Source organism: Bombyx mori, chromosome 10, assembly GCF_030269925.1.
Source record: "Bombyx mori chromosome 10, ASM3026992v2".
NCBI classification, from domain to species: Eukaryota; Metazoa; Arthropoda; class Insecta; order Lepidoptera; family Bombycidae; genus Bombyx; species Bombyx mori.
Window position 1 is genome coordinate 6,313,278 of NC_085116.1, and position 16,929 is coordinate 6,330,206.

A 16,929-nucleotide genomic window follows, 5' to 3' on the forward strand; every position below is an offset into this window, starting at 1 on the left:
GAATCTTATAAAAATAATTTATCTTGTTCCTATGCCCGCATAACGTAAGTCAGTTAGTAGCCAACGAGTTTTATTGACGCATTCGATGTAATCGAGGTAAATTAGTCAAAATGCGGGTTCATATTTTTTTTTTTGGAATGTCGAACTTATTAAGTTCTCGTGTCAAAATTCAATGGACGAAAACTAAATGAGTCAGTAATTATTTTCATTGTGAAGGTATTTCAGTGGGACGATAGCGTAATACGACTAATCCATCAAAAAAACGGAACCAGAGATCGATATCGCGTTTTAATTTGAGAATCAGCGTCCAAACGACATTGTGATTTGTTTATTTGAAACGAGCGCTTACCCACGTAGCTCTCCTTAAATTGGTTTGTTTGTGGTCATGAAAGAATGTGTTTTTATTGTTATAAATCAAAGGCAGTTTACCGTGGCGAGATAAAATATACCTTTTATAAGTTTAATTATAAGCTTTTAAACGCAAAAAAAAAAACAATATCGGGCCAACGGTTTTTGCGTAAGGCCCAAACGGGCAAACAGAATAGTAAAAAATCTGGATATCGCTAAGATTCAAAGCCTTAAGTGTATATGCCTACGTATTTTGTAAATATCTTTATTTTTTATTTTTTTATTGCCCTTGTAGGCAGACGAGCATACGGCCCACCTGATGGTGAGTGGCTACCGTCGCCCATGGACTTCAGCAATGCCAGGGGCAGAGCCAAGCCGCTGCCTACCGAATCTCTTCGAATATCTTCAGTGCTCAGTTTTGTTACAGTGTAAAATAGTAACAAATAATACTTAGCCAAATTGACTAACATAACCTATGTGTGACTAACAATTCACGAATTTGAAAGTATAAATAGAAGACATTGTTTTTATAACCTCCAAAAGGCATAATGACCATTTCCTTTATTAGCCTTTGTAATTCCATTGAATTTGCACTAAAAAAAATTTCTATTTGCTTGCCAATTGTCAGATCCATACAATAAATCCATTAAACCGCAAATACATTTTATTATACTCTTTCCACCCACTAAATTTGAAAAGCTTTTAATATTAACCTTTGCCATATTAAAATTGATGACTTTAAATTCTATGCCAGTCCAAAACGCGTATATTTGTTATGGAAGATCGCTCCAATGTAGGCGGTTTTCTTATGAAGACTAACAAGATTAGATTAACACAAGAGGGAAATGATAAAAGAAATCATCATAGACAAGATGACACGTTGTTATGACCATTACGAAATTCATGGAGGGCGCAATTTATTCCTCTTGTGGCCCCACCTGAGGTGAATGTAACAGCGCGTCCGCGTGGGGGCGCCAAGGTCACTACCGTTTTTTGACACCTCGAATATAAATAATGGCAAACCAGCTATCCATCGTGCTTATGTCGTAGTCATGTTACGTAGATGTTGATTCAGACTTATTTTAAAATGTACCGATTACGTTTAATACTCCACGTAGTTTTGACGTTGTAATGATCATGCGACGCACTGTCGCGCTATGAAAAAAAAAAACACTAAAATATTTAAAAAAAAATTGTATGATAAACCTAATTTTGGTATAGCCAGTAGCAACGTATTCACTAATTGTTTCACGCCAACATTGGCCCTGTTCTTAGCCGGAAATAATTTGTTTCATTATTTGAACAATCGTTTGCTTAATCGTAGCGAAAAGGTTACGGACCTCTTACGAGACCTTGATTTTCGACTTATAAAAACAAAAAATAATTTCGTTCTTTGATAAGGTTAATCATTTAAATGTTGTTTGGTTAGCAGGCATCGCTCGGGCGTGGAACGTGTATATGAATTTAATAACGTTTTTTGTTTTAGTAAATTATCGTAATATTAAACGCCTTTAAGTCAACGATACTAATCTAGAACTAAGCCGGTTTTGCCGACGTTCAATTTGAATCCATAAAAATGTTATATGGTTTGAAATCATTGCAACCCAAAAGATGTTTTTCAATGCCAAATTTTCCTCCTCTTAACAATTCTGTTATGATAAAATTTAAAACTTTGGCTGGTGCACATCTACATTATGATTAAATCATTTTCTACATTCTAGAATTTTCACAGTTGGCTGTTTGATCTTAATCATATATGCGATTCCATTTGAACATTCCTAAATACTTAAAGAATATATCCGATCAAGAATACCTCTTAGGTTCGCGGGTAGGCCAAATAAGTATTATTTTACAATTACAAAATTAAGAATGCCATATGATATCAAAGGCCTATTAGCGGATCATAGAGTATAAGGTTTTCATTGTGGTCTGAAATGTGATACAGCTCAATGTCCCAGCCATGTTTGATTGATGATTCCTTAATCGTGCAGGTCGGTGAACCCGTCGAATCTCACAAGATAACACGTGACTTCATCCGCTTAAAAATACTTTTAAATTATATAACAAACAACACGTTGCCAGTAATTATTCGGTTCGTTTATTTAAAATACTTTATGACACAGGATTCTGTTTACAAATCGGATCTGTGCTGCGATTATTAACCGCGTGCTTCTAAGCCGGTTGTCGTGTTAGAATAATAAAAGATCTCACAGTCGACAGCTGCCATGGGTAACGGGGAGGGTCAAATTTTTCATTGATAAACACACTATTAGATTTAGCAACCCTTCAGTTGAACAATCTAATAGTACCGAGACCCGAGCACGATTCTTTTGTGACTTTTTAAAGCTAAATCAGCTACATTTGTTGACTAATAGAGTTAAAATAATGAAAGGCCCAATACGTTCGGATTTTCAGCGTCACAAGATTTTAAAGTTCATCGACACGGCTGTTGTCTTATGTAAAAAAGCGACCAACGCGTCACACTGTGTGAATTTTCTAAGACGATTTAACAGTAAAATTTCACGAACTATTTATGAATAGCATTAAGTTAAAACAATGCAAACGATTTGTTTTTCAAAGCTTCAATTCGTAGCGTCAATTTATTGTTAGAAACCTTCAGAATAACGCGCTTGGATTAAAATTAAGTTAATGATTTCAAGAAAGTATTTAATTTTCTTATCATTTACTCAGCGCCTTAATGTCACAGATTGATAACCGAGAACTTCGTAATTTTAATAACACATTAAAAATTTTTTTTGCTAATGAATTCGAGAATGCTTTTTTTTTTAAAAATAAATCACAATTATTTCATACGAGAATATTCCGAGAGAATTTGATTAAATTTTCTAACTTGCAATGACTGTGAGGAAAGTGAAACTGGGATTTGAAATGGTATTGCTTAGGTATATGTGTAGGTGTAGAGGTATCGAGTCTAGGAAGGTCTAGGGCGGATGTTCGGTCGAGCGCGCGTCACACTTGGCTGCGCATGCGCTGCTATCGTGACGCTACTTATCTCTATTTGAGACGTCTACTTAAAACACATTTTCGATCATATTTAGGAAAGCTATACGTAAAACTCAAGTGTGTAGTTTACCGGTGGTAGGACCTCTTGTGAGTCCGCGCGGGTAGGTACCACCGCCCTGCTTATTTCTGCCGTGAAGCAGTAATGCGTTTCGGTTTGAAGGGTGGGGCAGCCGTTGTAACTATACTGAGACCATAGAACTTATGTCTCAAGGTGGGTGGCGGCATTTCCGTTGTAGATGTCTATGAGCTCCAGTAACCACTTAAAACCAGGTGAGCTGTGAGCTCGTCCACACATGTAGGCAATAAAAAAAAAACAAAAATCTTATCGACAATTAATTGCGAAGTTTGGTTCAACAAAAATATCTTCTAAGAAACTTGTGTTTCCATAAATATATTGTGTCATGTGAGAAGTAATTTATCAGTGCACAAAACCCGTTCCGATCCCGGAACTTAAAGAACGTTGATCCAAATTCGAGACGGTCATAACGGGTTTGCTTAAAATATCTGTTAAACAATTGTACAAACATTGTCAGCGTACGACGTATTTATTCGCGTACCTATCTGTATGTAGCTCTAATCAATCAAACGCTTCCATTATACCAGTGATCTTTGTTAATGTTCGTACAGTACAGGATAAGCATTTCGTTAGGCTTCGGATTTCAAATGGAGAAGTAATCTAAATGATAATGATAAATATATTTATTCAAGCCTCCTAAAATGCAAACACGTACGAGAATTCTTAACACTAGTATAATAATATACATGGCTTTTTTATGAGGTATACAATAACAAAATTCCCTGACTTTTATGCTAGGAAAACCTGTGTTACAAAAGTCAGTGGTTCAGTGCTAGGTCACCAGGCAAAGAAAGTTAACCAGGAAGAGCGATCTGTAAGAATATAGTACGTACGTACGTGTGTGTGTGTGTGTGTGTGTGTGTGTGTGTGTGTGTGTGTGTGTGTGTGTGTGTGCGTGTGTGCGTGTGTGTGTGTGCGTGTGTGCGTGTGTGTGTGTGTGCGTGTGTGTGTATGTGCTATTTGTAAAAAAAATGTTACATAGTTCTGTGGCGTGGGCAATTCAAATGTACGATACCATTTTGTGCGTCCAAAGCGGAACTTCAACAGTAGGTACGTGACTTTGAACTTTAATTGTTCATTGTTATCTGTATGCGAATATCTATGATTTCGTTTACGCCACGCCACGTTTGTTCGTTGTTTGAGTTCGTAAAAATAAAATCGGGTGCTTTTGAATTTTCAGCACATTCTAACTATTCTATGGTATACTATGAGGAAAAAATTGACCGAGGATCAACAAATTATCGAAAAATAAATAAAGATTTTATTATTTACATAAAGTCAAATCCAAATAATTTAACATAAATTAACTCACACAGTAGAACAGATCTTCCAATGCGCTTGAAGGCGAGGCGGCACAGTTCCCAAGATACTGGATACGTTGCCTCGTTGGACAGCCAGACTCACTCTCTGTGCAAAGTACCAGCCAGCCTTAGCATCGATAAATCGAAAGATTAAGTTTGAAATATACACAAACATATCTAATATTGTTAAAAAATGTTTTTTTTCTTCCATTTTTTGTAACGTTACATAAATATACCATATACATAAATTAAACTTATTTTTTGTGATTCGTGGGAAGATAACGGTAATTAAAAAATTCTCACAGTTCGAAAAAAAAAATCATCATTAATTTAACGTAATTATAATCTTTATGAATAGGAGGAATAAGACAAGCTCACCAAATATACAGTGTGTTTCAAATAAGAATATGCACGGGACATACGCCATATTGTGACGCCATAGCTGTCAAATCGAAAAGATAGGTAAAGTCAGTAAAAAAGATAGATATTTTAAAATAATATTTTTTTTTTTTTATTTATTCACGTTCGCCGATTCAACTCATCCCACTGGTTGAGCAATTATTATGATCGTCGCCGTCATAATCCTCAGTGCTCAGTACAAAAAATATTTAGGTGATTAAAATATTCTATTGGTTATTATATGTATCAAATTCTGGATTTCTGTTTTTAGTTGGCGCACATTTTTTTCTGCCACTCTATCTTTTATTAAATGCCATATACTCTAAAGAATCAGTCACAATTGTGGAGTGGTAGCCTTAACACCTTGAAATCCGTGGAAATTATATAATTGGTCTATTAAATAAGACTTTGGTGATTTGTTTTTATATCAACTAGTAAAAGCTCTGGTTTCGTGTAGCATGGCTAAAATTTGAGGTGTTGAAAAAAAGAAAAAAAAATTGTTGCTGTCCATACTTTTTTACCGAAGTTTGACAGATCGAGGACATTGACGCGCACATTCTTATTTTTGAAAGACACTAAGTAAATTGACATTTAAAATCTACTTCGTTTTATATTAAAATTTGGAAACGGACATGACAATTTACAGACTAACATCAGGCTACAAGTTTTCTATCTCCGTCTCGCACTAACGTGAGCGTGAGAAGAGGACAGACAATCAGTCGAGTTTCCGGTAAATTGTAGTAGAGAATCTATGCGCAGACCGTACCGGATAGACAAGGACGTATGTAGTTTTAAATCTATTTGTATATGTTATGCCAAGACCTGAGCAATACAATAAAGAGGTTCGATTGAATTATTCAGATGTACAGATTAGCTCAAATTTTTTTTATTCAAAAACAAGCAATTCGTTTCTATTTTATGCATAGAAGATATATTGATAACATTGTTATTCTACTGATTGATGTATGTATGTATAACGTAAATAATACATAAAGAAAAATACGACAATAACTCTTTCTATCTCTTTCTCCCAACCTTATAAGTGGTGATTCTGTTTTTAATACTTGATCCCCTGACATTCGATGAAAGTATTTTAAAAATTTTTTTTTTTTAAATATTAATTTAAAAAATCATTTAGATCACATAACTCCAACAATAATGTTATTATAAAACAAACACATTCAAAGAATACATTTTGTAGGTCCCTGGTGTATGATAAAGGAATTTTTGTCTTGTTTTCCGCAACAATTGACACTCTTTAACTCAACAACGCAAAACATACTCATACACATTCTAATCACACGATCAAACATCAAAGAAGCTGCAAATGCTCGCACGAGGAAAGCTTACGCTACATGCGTTTGTTTCCTTTGGAAAAACATCCATTTGTACCACATTTCAATGTATCTTCAATAAACATTCCAAATTCAGTGTAGGTACATATACAAGGAAATTAGTCCATATTTCGTACGTATTCGAAGGTTTGACATAATAATCGTTTGAATATTAGATTGTACTAGAGGTCCCGCAGTAGTCGAAATTCGACTATAATTAATTGGAATTGTAAGTTTGTACACTATTATGATAGTATTTTGTACTTCTATAATCTCAAATTTCGCCAAGACTACACTATAAAAAATATTAACAAAGACAAACCATATTCTATTCTCAATTTGACCACAGACGTCAAGAACAAAAGTTTGACAATAAATAGTATGCATGCGTGTGTGCGTCAAATACATGATATGTAGTGTGTGTAATGTTTTCTTTATTGATTATTAATGTATCTTTTATGCATTATTTAAAACAAATATTAGCATTGTGCACTTCTTCTCTATATTCTCTATAAGTGTGGAAAATTTCATACTCCTCCGTCCGCGCAATTTTCGTAAAAAGGGATACAAAGTTTTTGCTTCACGTATTATTATATAGATAAATACCATTTTATTTGTGCAGCATAGATTTTAAATGCAACTACTAATGAATCTTGCCTGCGCGCGATAATCTATAAACACGGCCTTGGTATGCATAATCTTACTGCGTTTCGCCATTCTTATCGTTTGCTGAACTGCGTCTACTATTATTTCCGTATGGAAGCACAACGCTACAAAGTTGTAAGATCTTAGAATGCATTCTGAACAAACGTACGTACCATTTTAGGCGAACGAAGTCTCCTAAAATAGCGCTTAAGAATGTGTGCGTCTTGATGTACTCATACAAGGCAGTTGCTTCAAGGTCGACAATGTCATTGTACGGGCGCACCCGACGCAATATTTTGCACACATTCACACATCACGCATGTGTGCACGTGTAGTAATTGAATTGAAGTAATCTTATCATTTAGGTCACCTTACTTTGTTGATAGTACAACTATGCAGTGAAATGCTGCCAGTTCACAATTTTTCTTTTGAACGTCTCAGAAAAAAACCTCTGCATTTTTTTTTATGGCTTAGTTGGTTGGACGAGCTCACAGTTACTGGAGCCCATAGACATCTACAGCGTAAATGCGCCACCCACCTTACGACATAAGTTCTAAGGTCTTCTCAGGTATAGTTACAACGGCTGCCCCCCCCTTCAAACCGAAACGCATTACTGCTTCACGGCAGAAATAAGCAGGGAGGTGGTACCTACCCGCGCGGACTCTCAAGAGGTCCTACCGCCAGTATAGTTTAAATCAGTAATTAGTTCATGAATCAGTTTAAATTGCTCGAATGCTTGTACTAAACGATTGATATAAATGTATGGAAGCTTGCGCCTGTTATTTCAGTCTGTCCTCGTTTAATTTACAAGTGCTTTGGACTCACGGTCACGGAACACAAATTATACCTTCAGCGCTCCGAGAAGACATTTACGATCACAATATAGCTCGTTGTATCGACACAACGTCGAGCCGTGATAAAATAATATGTTTTCATTTTGTTTAACGCGCAAAATATAATGTGGAAAACATAATATTTAACTTTGACGGTTTTTTTTTTTAAATCGCTTACATAAAATACGTAAGCCTAATTGTCATTAAAACGATCGCACATTACAGAAATTCTGTCGGTCACGAAAAATTATATCGTCACCGGTAAATTCACACCAACGCGACGTCATAACGTTTGGGAGAACTAAAATAAATTGAGTTGTCATCAACGAATTTCTGTTTTCCATTCCATAGTTCGAATATATTCGCCTCTCGGAGATTAAAATAGCCCGACGCGACGGCGAAACATGATTTCGTCAATGGTGCGCCGAGTCGAGGTTAGACTTGACTGTCTGCGTCGTGGCCACGCCGTGCAGCACAAGCGATTGACGCAAGCGATCGTCAGTTGTTTACAGTACAACCGCTCAGGTTATTTACATCGGGGTCACAGACACGCTGAAGGAGACCTGGGTTCAATCGATATAATTATCTGAAACTAGCGTGCCGTATCACAGGTGATTGGCGCTCGCGTAATGCGACAATGACCTGTTTCGGTGGTGCCGGGTCGTTTATGCAATATATATTGGCAAGCGGCAGTGCGAGTTGGTTATTGTAGCGCGGCCGCAGAATATTGAGATGTTGGGTAAGGCCATCTTGCTGTTGCGACGCAAGACGACCGACGTTTCACGTTTGATTACCCAAGTGTTTCGTTTTTCTTTTGTCGAGTGTGTCGAATTGTTATCGGCGCAACGCTGTTGTTATCTAGGTTACAGGTGGATGTAAGTTTTGATAATGGTAGTCTATCAGCGTCACGATCCCCGGGTCAATGCTCTCGGTACCCACGTGGATTGTTATGTAACATCCCCAAAAATGTAGATATCTTTGTCGCTAGTCGCTACAATCTCGTGTATAGACCGTTTTTTTCGTATGATCAGTTAAAATAATGAAAATTTTGATACAGACGAACAGTTGAAGTACACAATTACTGGAGGTCTTAGATACCACAAGGCGTCCGTTGCCTCCCATCTTGAAGCATGAGGCACAAGTCATAGTTGCATTCCTGCATTCAAACGAATGCTTCTACCGGTTTACGGGAGAAATAACCGACGGTGAGCGGCAAAACGACCTCACAACGTTCCCTCTCCAATAAAATGTCCATTATCTGTTAGTTCACGTTGCAGTCAAGGCTATTGGATGAACGAGCTTGCCCCTCCTCCCTGTTAAGTGGTCACCAGAACCACACAATATGAATTTCGCCAACACCAGCTTAGAGAAGTCTGAGCTGTTGATACTAAATGACTTCTCCATCCTTCAAAGCGAAATGCATGGCTGACTCACGGCAGAAACGGAAAGCATATTGGGACCTAGCAGCCTGTGAAAATATTAAATATAAGCTTGATTTTTATTTCTTCGTGGACACGTCTTACCGCCTCAAAAACTATATCGATCCAATAAATCCAATTGTTTTTGCGCACACCCTTCGTGTTAACGTAATAAAAAATCCAAGACTGCAAAGAATAGTATGTACGTCCTCTCAAAGTACACACGCTTCTCAATGTTGAAATACGTTTGAAGTTTACATTTCGTTGTCTTCGCCTAAACACAAAAAGGTGGTAGTTATCAGCGTCTAAATATATAAGGCCCGTAAAGCCATAAACAGTCTCAGCCTGGAAACCGGTCCAGCCGGCCCGAGGAATGCTCCTCGCCAAGTATTGTGGCTATTACAAGAGAGCGATTGCAAATGCGCTAACAATGTATTTTATTTATTCTCGTAGTAAACAATAAAACGAATAGAACTTAGAAATTCTAACAGGAGCTTGATGATACTAGAGTCGCTACCGAATTTTATTTTTTTAATCTAAGAAGACTTAAAATTGTCTTTGATAAATTATTGCGATGTCGTTTTCTGGATATTCTAAAGCAATTTTCTCATTGCTTACAACACTGCCGTTGGGGTACCAGTATTTATTCAAAACAAATTATTTTTTCGTATTGATTTTTTTTAAATAAAATCTATTAAAAATTTAATATAACGATAGCCTACACAGCACATGAATAAACAAAATTTACTATAAAAAGTATTAAAATTGAATTGAGCAATTCGCTTTTGTTGGACTTTTTTCATATCGAGATATCTCACAAAACTAAATGAAATTCGTGCATTCCCCGATTGGTATTCTTCATCGACACGAGGTAATGGGAATCCTGGAGGCATTCTTTTGCAAATACCGCTTTAAACCTAGACAAAATATCATACATGCGGTGTGAGATTATTAGCAAGCCGAGGCGAACCCCCTTTACTTACTGCGGTGAATTGATGAAGAATATTTTGAATAATGTCTACGCAACGTCATCGCGGGCCCATCAATCAAAGTGGCAGCAACGACTATTGTTATCCCGCCACAAAAGTAGCTATGTACCTTGCGGTATGTGCTTTCACCGAATACATATGGAATTACAAATCTAGATATTTTTTTTATTGCTAGATGGGTGGACGAGCTCACAGCCCAACTAGTGTTAAGTGGTTGCTGGAGCCCATAGACATTTACGACGTAAATGCGCCACCCAGCTTGAGATATTATTATAAGTTCTAAGGTCTCAAGTATAGTTACAACGGCTGCCCCACCCTTCAAACCAAAACGCATTACTGCTTCACGGCAGTAATAGGCAGGGCGGTGGTACCTATCCGCGCGAACTCACAATAGGTCCTACCACCAGTAATTACGCAAATTATAATTTTTGCGCGTTTTAGTTTTATTACACGATGTTTGTTATTCATTCACCGTGGAAGTCAATCGTGAACATTTGTTGAGTACGTATTTCATTAGGAAAATCGGTACCCGCCTGGGATTCTAACACCGGTGCATCGCTCAACACGAATGCACCGGACGTCTTATCCCTTAGGCCACGACGACTTCTGAGTTATTTAGTGTACATTATTATTAATAACATACCGCATCAATTTTGGCACGGTTTTACAAGTGGTATTTTAAATTATGACCGGTTTGAGGCTCTCTTCTGGAAGCTCGACGGCCTTCCGCCAAGCGTGGGCCGAGCCCATGACACAGTTCACGAGATGGGCCGCCATTAATGAGTATTTCTGTTTTATTAACTTACACCGATCCGCGATGTTAATATACTTTGTTAGGCTGTCGAGAATGTAACGTCAGCACCTCAATAACACATTCAAGGCATTCATTCCCTCTTAATGTAAATGATCGTAGTAGTAGAACGACAAACATCCAATTTATATTCGTTTTATTACAACCTTCTTATGAACTCTCATATTTATGCACATAACGAATGAGATTGGTGTGTAAAATATTGTCTTTTGATAGAAGTGAACACCTTGAGTCGATAGCGTTTGTTTCGCTAAGGCGCCTGTAACTTGGAAGTACTAGTTTTGTTTTTTTTTTCCGCTCGCTTCGGATGTTGTTCGTGTTTTTGCTCGTTACCGTCACGAAAATGAGGCCCTAATGGTGAAACGGTTTTAAAATACAATAAGTACGTTTTATTATAATAACATATACAGATAATCCTCCTATAACACGATATTTTACAACACGGTTCCACTATAACACGAAAAGATAAATTCTCCCAAAACCACTTATAACGCGGTATTTGTACATCACGATAACGAGATTTTTGTTCAATATAATTTACAAAATAATATTATGCACCATGAACACAAAATAAATGGGAATAATCGGAATTTTATTGCTTATTTTTTATGTATAATAGGTAAAAAAATACGTAGAGGGATATTTGAGATATTTCATTCAGAAAAAATACTCTTATTTTTGTACTGGCTTCCAGTCCCATATAACACGGTTTCACATAACACTGGACTTAGTAGGAACGTATCTACCGCGTTATAGGAGGGTTATCTGTACACGCTAGTATATCGGTTGCATCTCTACCGTCGGCACTTTTTATTTATTTATTGCTTAGATGTGTGGGCGAGCCCATAGACATCTATAACGTAAATGCGCCACCCACCTTGAGATATAAGTTCTAAGGTCTCAGTATAGTTAAAACGGCTACCCCACCCTTCAAACCGAAACGCATTATTGCTTCACGGCAGAAATAGAAGGGTTGGGGGGGGTACCTTCCCGTGCGAACTCACAAGAGGTCCTATAACCAGGAAAAAGCCGATGTCTGTAAATTAAAAAAAAAAAACAAATAGGACCGTGTTGTCGCTCGTTTAGTTGCTCACGAGAAACCAACAATTCGTACGGTGTATATCGCAAAGATTGCGTGCAGGAAATACAAAAGCAGTACGAAATGTTAGCAATAACGTGATTGACATAATCACGTCAGTCGTGTGGCGTGAAATGCGTCGAAAACAAAGGCGTTCTTTGTCGGCCCGATAAGCGTTCGTCGTGAGCTTATCTCGACTGATATTCGGTCAACAACCTCGACCGTCCCGAACGAGATATTTTTTACATACAGAATATTTGATCGTTTGAGAAGTGCTGCTTGCACTTCTACAAAAAATTGTAATAATAATATTTGTTATAAGCGATTATGTAACTAATATGATTTCTTTAAATTTTAAAAATCGAATTCTCCATAGATTTTCCAAAGTGACCCGCATCCGGTTCGTTCCCACGATCTTTGTCATATTTCTATTAACGAATAAAAACGATACACTGAATTACTCAACGGATCTTCTCAGTGGATCGCGATTCGTATCCGGTAGTAGATTCAGCGAAGCACTACTATTGCTAGGGCAAACTCTCAGGCTGAGCCCCGTGAGCTCGTCCACAAACCATAGTGAAGTCAGAATGACCCTTTGAGGCTGCCGCTTGATCATCATAATGTTTGCAGTAGTATGGCTTGTTTCCAGAAGTTTCCGACCTCAAGGGCAATAAGTTATGAGCGCTACTCATTGCCGCTTCAGCTGGCCAATTTTTAAGCACGTTGTTTTAAATTCTATCATTCTGATTGAATCATACAACTTTCGATTATGATGCATATATTTCGCAAATACTATGTAATAATGTAAAATATATTTCCTAATAAATATATCAGCTATAGACTAAAGTAATAGACTAAGTAAAAAGTTATTAATTCGCTTCTATTAGTTTCTATGTATCTATGTAATGGAATCTTTCATTGTAAATTTCACAAACTAAAAAAAAGGCTCGTTTAAAATAATTTCTTTACTTCTGTCGAATGTCCTACTTACAAGGATATCCGATTATTTTTATTTTATATCATTGTTTTAACGATTTGTTAAAAACCGATTGTTTGAACTATACATTTTAGGTATTATTTCCCATATCAATACCAACAATAGACCTAATAAAACGCCGAGTAAAATATCAACAATATTAGTCTCAATTCAACACGTTACATGGGGCTTGATTTGTTTTGATACCACACATTAATTTGCGTTTGAGCGAACTGCACTCTTGACCCAGTTTACCGTTTACAATTTTCCTCATTTATATACACACATTTAACTAAAATTCGCAGAAACAATGTTAATGACCTGAATACTATTAAGATTACGGTGTGACAGTAAACAAACCAGATCGAAATAACTATAATAAATAAAAACTTTTAACTCGTGAATAAGTTAAACGTTTGACGAATTATTATCTAATTTACTTTAAATAATGAAAAGTCGTTGACCTGATTCATTGCGGTTTCAGAATAATTAGTCCCCAGTGAAGCGACTGGCATCGACGTCACCGACCGCTTACCTTGGCCTAGTTTCTGGGCATTTTCATTAAATGAGGTTAAACAATAAGTTTTTATGTGTAACCGCTCGCGTGCACAGTGAGCTGTCAGGTGTGCAATCTGGCCAATGGTGTCAACGGCTGTTCAGTCGCTTCGAGGTCGTAACTGCGATTGAGCGGGACAAGGGCACTGATAACGAGCAAACTTGCTGTCTGACAAGCTATTTACCCGTTTAACATCGGTCGCAGTTCATTACCAACTTTATTAAATAATAAAAAAAGGTTGAACCATCTACGATTCTTATTTTAATTTTATAATAAACTGCTTTGAACGAATATCTCTAAATCCCGTTTCGGAAAACAAACCACACGGCATTTATTCTAATTATATCTCCCTCCCTTTTCTATTTACCCATTGCCGTGTTTACTCAAAAAGGCGCGCCGAAGCGTGGGTGCGTGTTCAACTAAATTAGGGAGTAGAGAGAGAGGGAGACAAAAAGCCTAGTTTTATCTATTGGTCACAACGTACAGAAAAGAGATAGGTGTAAACCATTTCTGTCAATAAACATACTGGGTCTGCTGGGGAGCCCTGTCGTATCCATTACGTACGTCTCATACCATGCCTACGTGCTAACTGATCGCCACTTTCTAATTTACGGCTTCGCTTATAACGAAAAAAAAAACATAAATCAATATTTTTTGCTTCCAAATTTACTAGAACATATCAAAATTTCTAACTAAGTTTGTATCTTGTCGGAACTCTTATACCTAGAAGAAATTTAAAACTCAGTTCCAAAGAGTAATAAGTCCGAAACATATTCCTAAGACGTTCTGAGGAAATTAAATAACTCATGAGACTTTTATCGAAATACATTTCCTATTAATTAGGTCTAATAATTAACTGTATTATCTTATTTGACATGTTTCTCTTTGGCTATTGCGAGTAAAAATGTATGTAACAATTCCTTATGCTCATCACGATTTCAGTACGGAATTGTTACTATTGGGTGTTCGTATTTAATGTAATATGGTTGTGTTACGTCAACAATTATATTCACTTAGCGACGTAATTTCCTTCGAAAGCCATTATATAAGATTTTCCATTAATCAAATAGAGGATGAATTTATTGAAAAAAAAAACAATCATCGCCGCATTGTCTTTGATGTTTGTTAACCCTAAACTCTTAAATACTACATAAATACTGAAAATAAAATTTAAATTCCGTCATTCTATCAGTTTCCTGTAATATTTACAATATTGCACAAAATCATTAACATTTAACGATCTTTGGGAAAATGATGCGCAAATACACTGAAGGAATACACGACGAATCGAGAGTTTCAACAGCTGTAACGCGTTATCCGGGGAAGCGCCGCCGCGGTATATGTAAAACCGGATGCCGTGCACTCCGCACTCCGGACGCGATACCCGACGGATGTAAACACTTCCACGTGCGTCCGTTCTCGCTGAAGATCCCTCGTTCGCCGCCCTACTTCATCCTGGACAATGCTGTTTCATTCACGAGACAAACTTAACGGCGCCATTAAAACTCGACTTTGTCTACTATATTAAATTTCCATGATGTTTCGGACCTGTTTATGTGCTCGTAAATCTGGTAACAGGATGATTGAAGACACTCGTGCTCAGATCTGAAATTACACCAAACTGTGCTGTATTTTTAGTTTTCATTGGTTCGTAAGAAACGGTTTCCATTGGCGTGCGTAGTGACGTGAAAATGCGATTTTCCCCACGTTGCGATTTCTATTTCAATCCGATTTTCCCGGCGCGTGGAGAAACCGATCGCTCTAGTTGCGCTGGCTTCGGCCCACATCTCTTGCTAGAAAGTATCGTAGAAAGTAACATCGCGAGACGCCCCGACGATGCATCGATCACGTGTACACTTTTTACGTTATTATTTTTAATAAAGCAGCTGCTGGACTGGAAAATAATTAACATGTTATCGTAATTGCGGCTACTTACTAACTAATGCGATAATTGATACTAAACAAATGTAGGCGGTAATAGCTAGAGACCACCGTGACTTTTACATGGTTACAATTTCGTTTGAAAACAGAAGGCCCGACACTGATTGGTTTCTGTATGCAATCCGGTCTGACAAAATATACACGCCATAGAGCATAAATGAATACTAACAGAGGCCTCAATAGTGATGTCACAATACATAGAACGTACTTTCGCCGCACCCGAATTTCAATTACGTGTGCGATGTAGGCTTGTGCAATACCTACTTTTGGGCAACTTTCACTAGGCGCTTACGCGGCACGCCTGCGAAGTCGTTGCGTTATCTGTTTTGTGAGGTCAGTGAAAGTTTCGCATTGTTTAATCACTGCAATCACTTACATCACTTTTGTCTTTTGGATCGAATTCTGTGAATAAAAAAAAATCACAATGTTACAAATTTTAATGTATTCAAAAGTATGTACGTTGAAATAGTTTACCTATTCATAGGAAACTTAGCGGGCGTGCGAGAGGAAAAACGGGTTATTATTAGTTCGTAGAGAATCGCGAGTATGCTGCGCGAGCTGTGATGCTATCATAAATAATCTGGCTGCGCGGTGTATGTACGTGGCGGAGGCGCGAGGGGGGGCAGACTCAAGAGTCAAGGCCGCACGCTGCCCCCGGTCGACGATCGCGCCCCACTTGTCGCTCTCGCGGTGCCTCTCGCTCGCGCCGCCGAGCCCGCCCGAACTCCGCCGACGCGCCACGAACTAGACCTTCCGATGCGCGAGCGCAACACTGAACAGCTGAGACGTAATAACATAACACACTGACTCGGTCATCCGTGCATTCAACTTTTGATTAGTACACTCTTTCACGGACAACCAAATAATATTTACAACAACATCAACGAAATATATTCATTAAAAATATCCGAGAAGTATACGAAGCAAAAAATAATAATAATTTAGTAATCGAATTTTAACACTAGACTAATCTAATTAAACATAACAACACTTACTGGTACCTATTTCCACCATAGGGGGTAGATAATGATATACGACAAGCATTACTCAAAATAAACAAAACAAAGTATTAAAATAACTGTAGATTAATTGATAAGAAAAAGTCATGAAGTCAAATGTGCAAAAGCAATAAATACGTGAATTTTCAAAGCAAATTTCCAAATGGGTCATTTGACCTGTTACGGTATGTTTAGTGTTGAT

At 37.4% G+C, this 16,929-nt stretch overlaps 1 protein-coding gene and 1 long non-coding RNA gene across 8 annotated transcripts in view; one reads left to right on the forward strand and one right to left on the reverse strand.

Moving 5' to 3' along the window:
* EcR (ecdysone receptor) overlaps positions 1 to 16,929 on the forward strand; it is a 273,151-nt gene that overhangs the window by 241,683 nt on the left and 14,539 nt on the right.
* LOC105842223 (uncharacterized) lies at positions 14,835 to 16,391 on the reverse strand. Its single transcript, XR_005245134.2, has 3 exons — positions 16,204 to 16,391; positions 15,994 to 16,131; positions 14,835 to 15,393 (listed from the first exon to the last, which is right to left on the reverse strand). It is a non-coding gene; the product is annotated as an uncharacterized LOC105842223 (long non-coding RNA).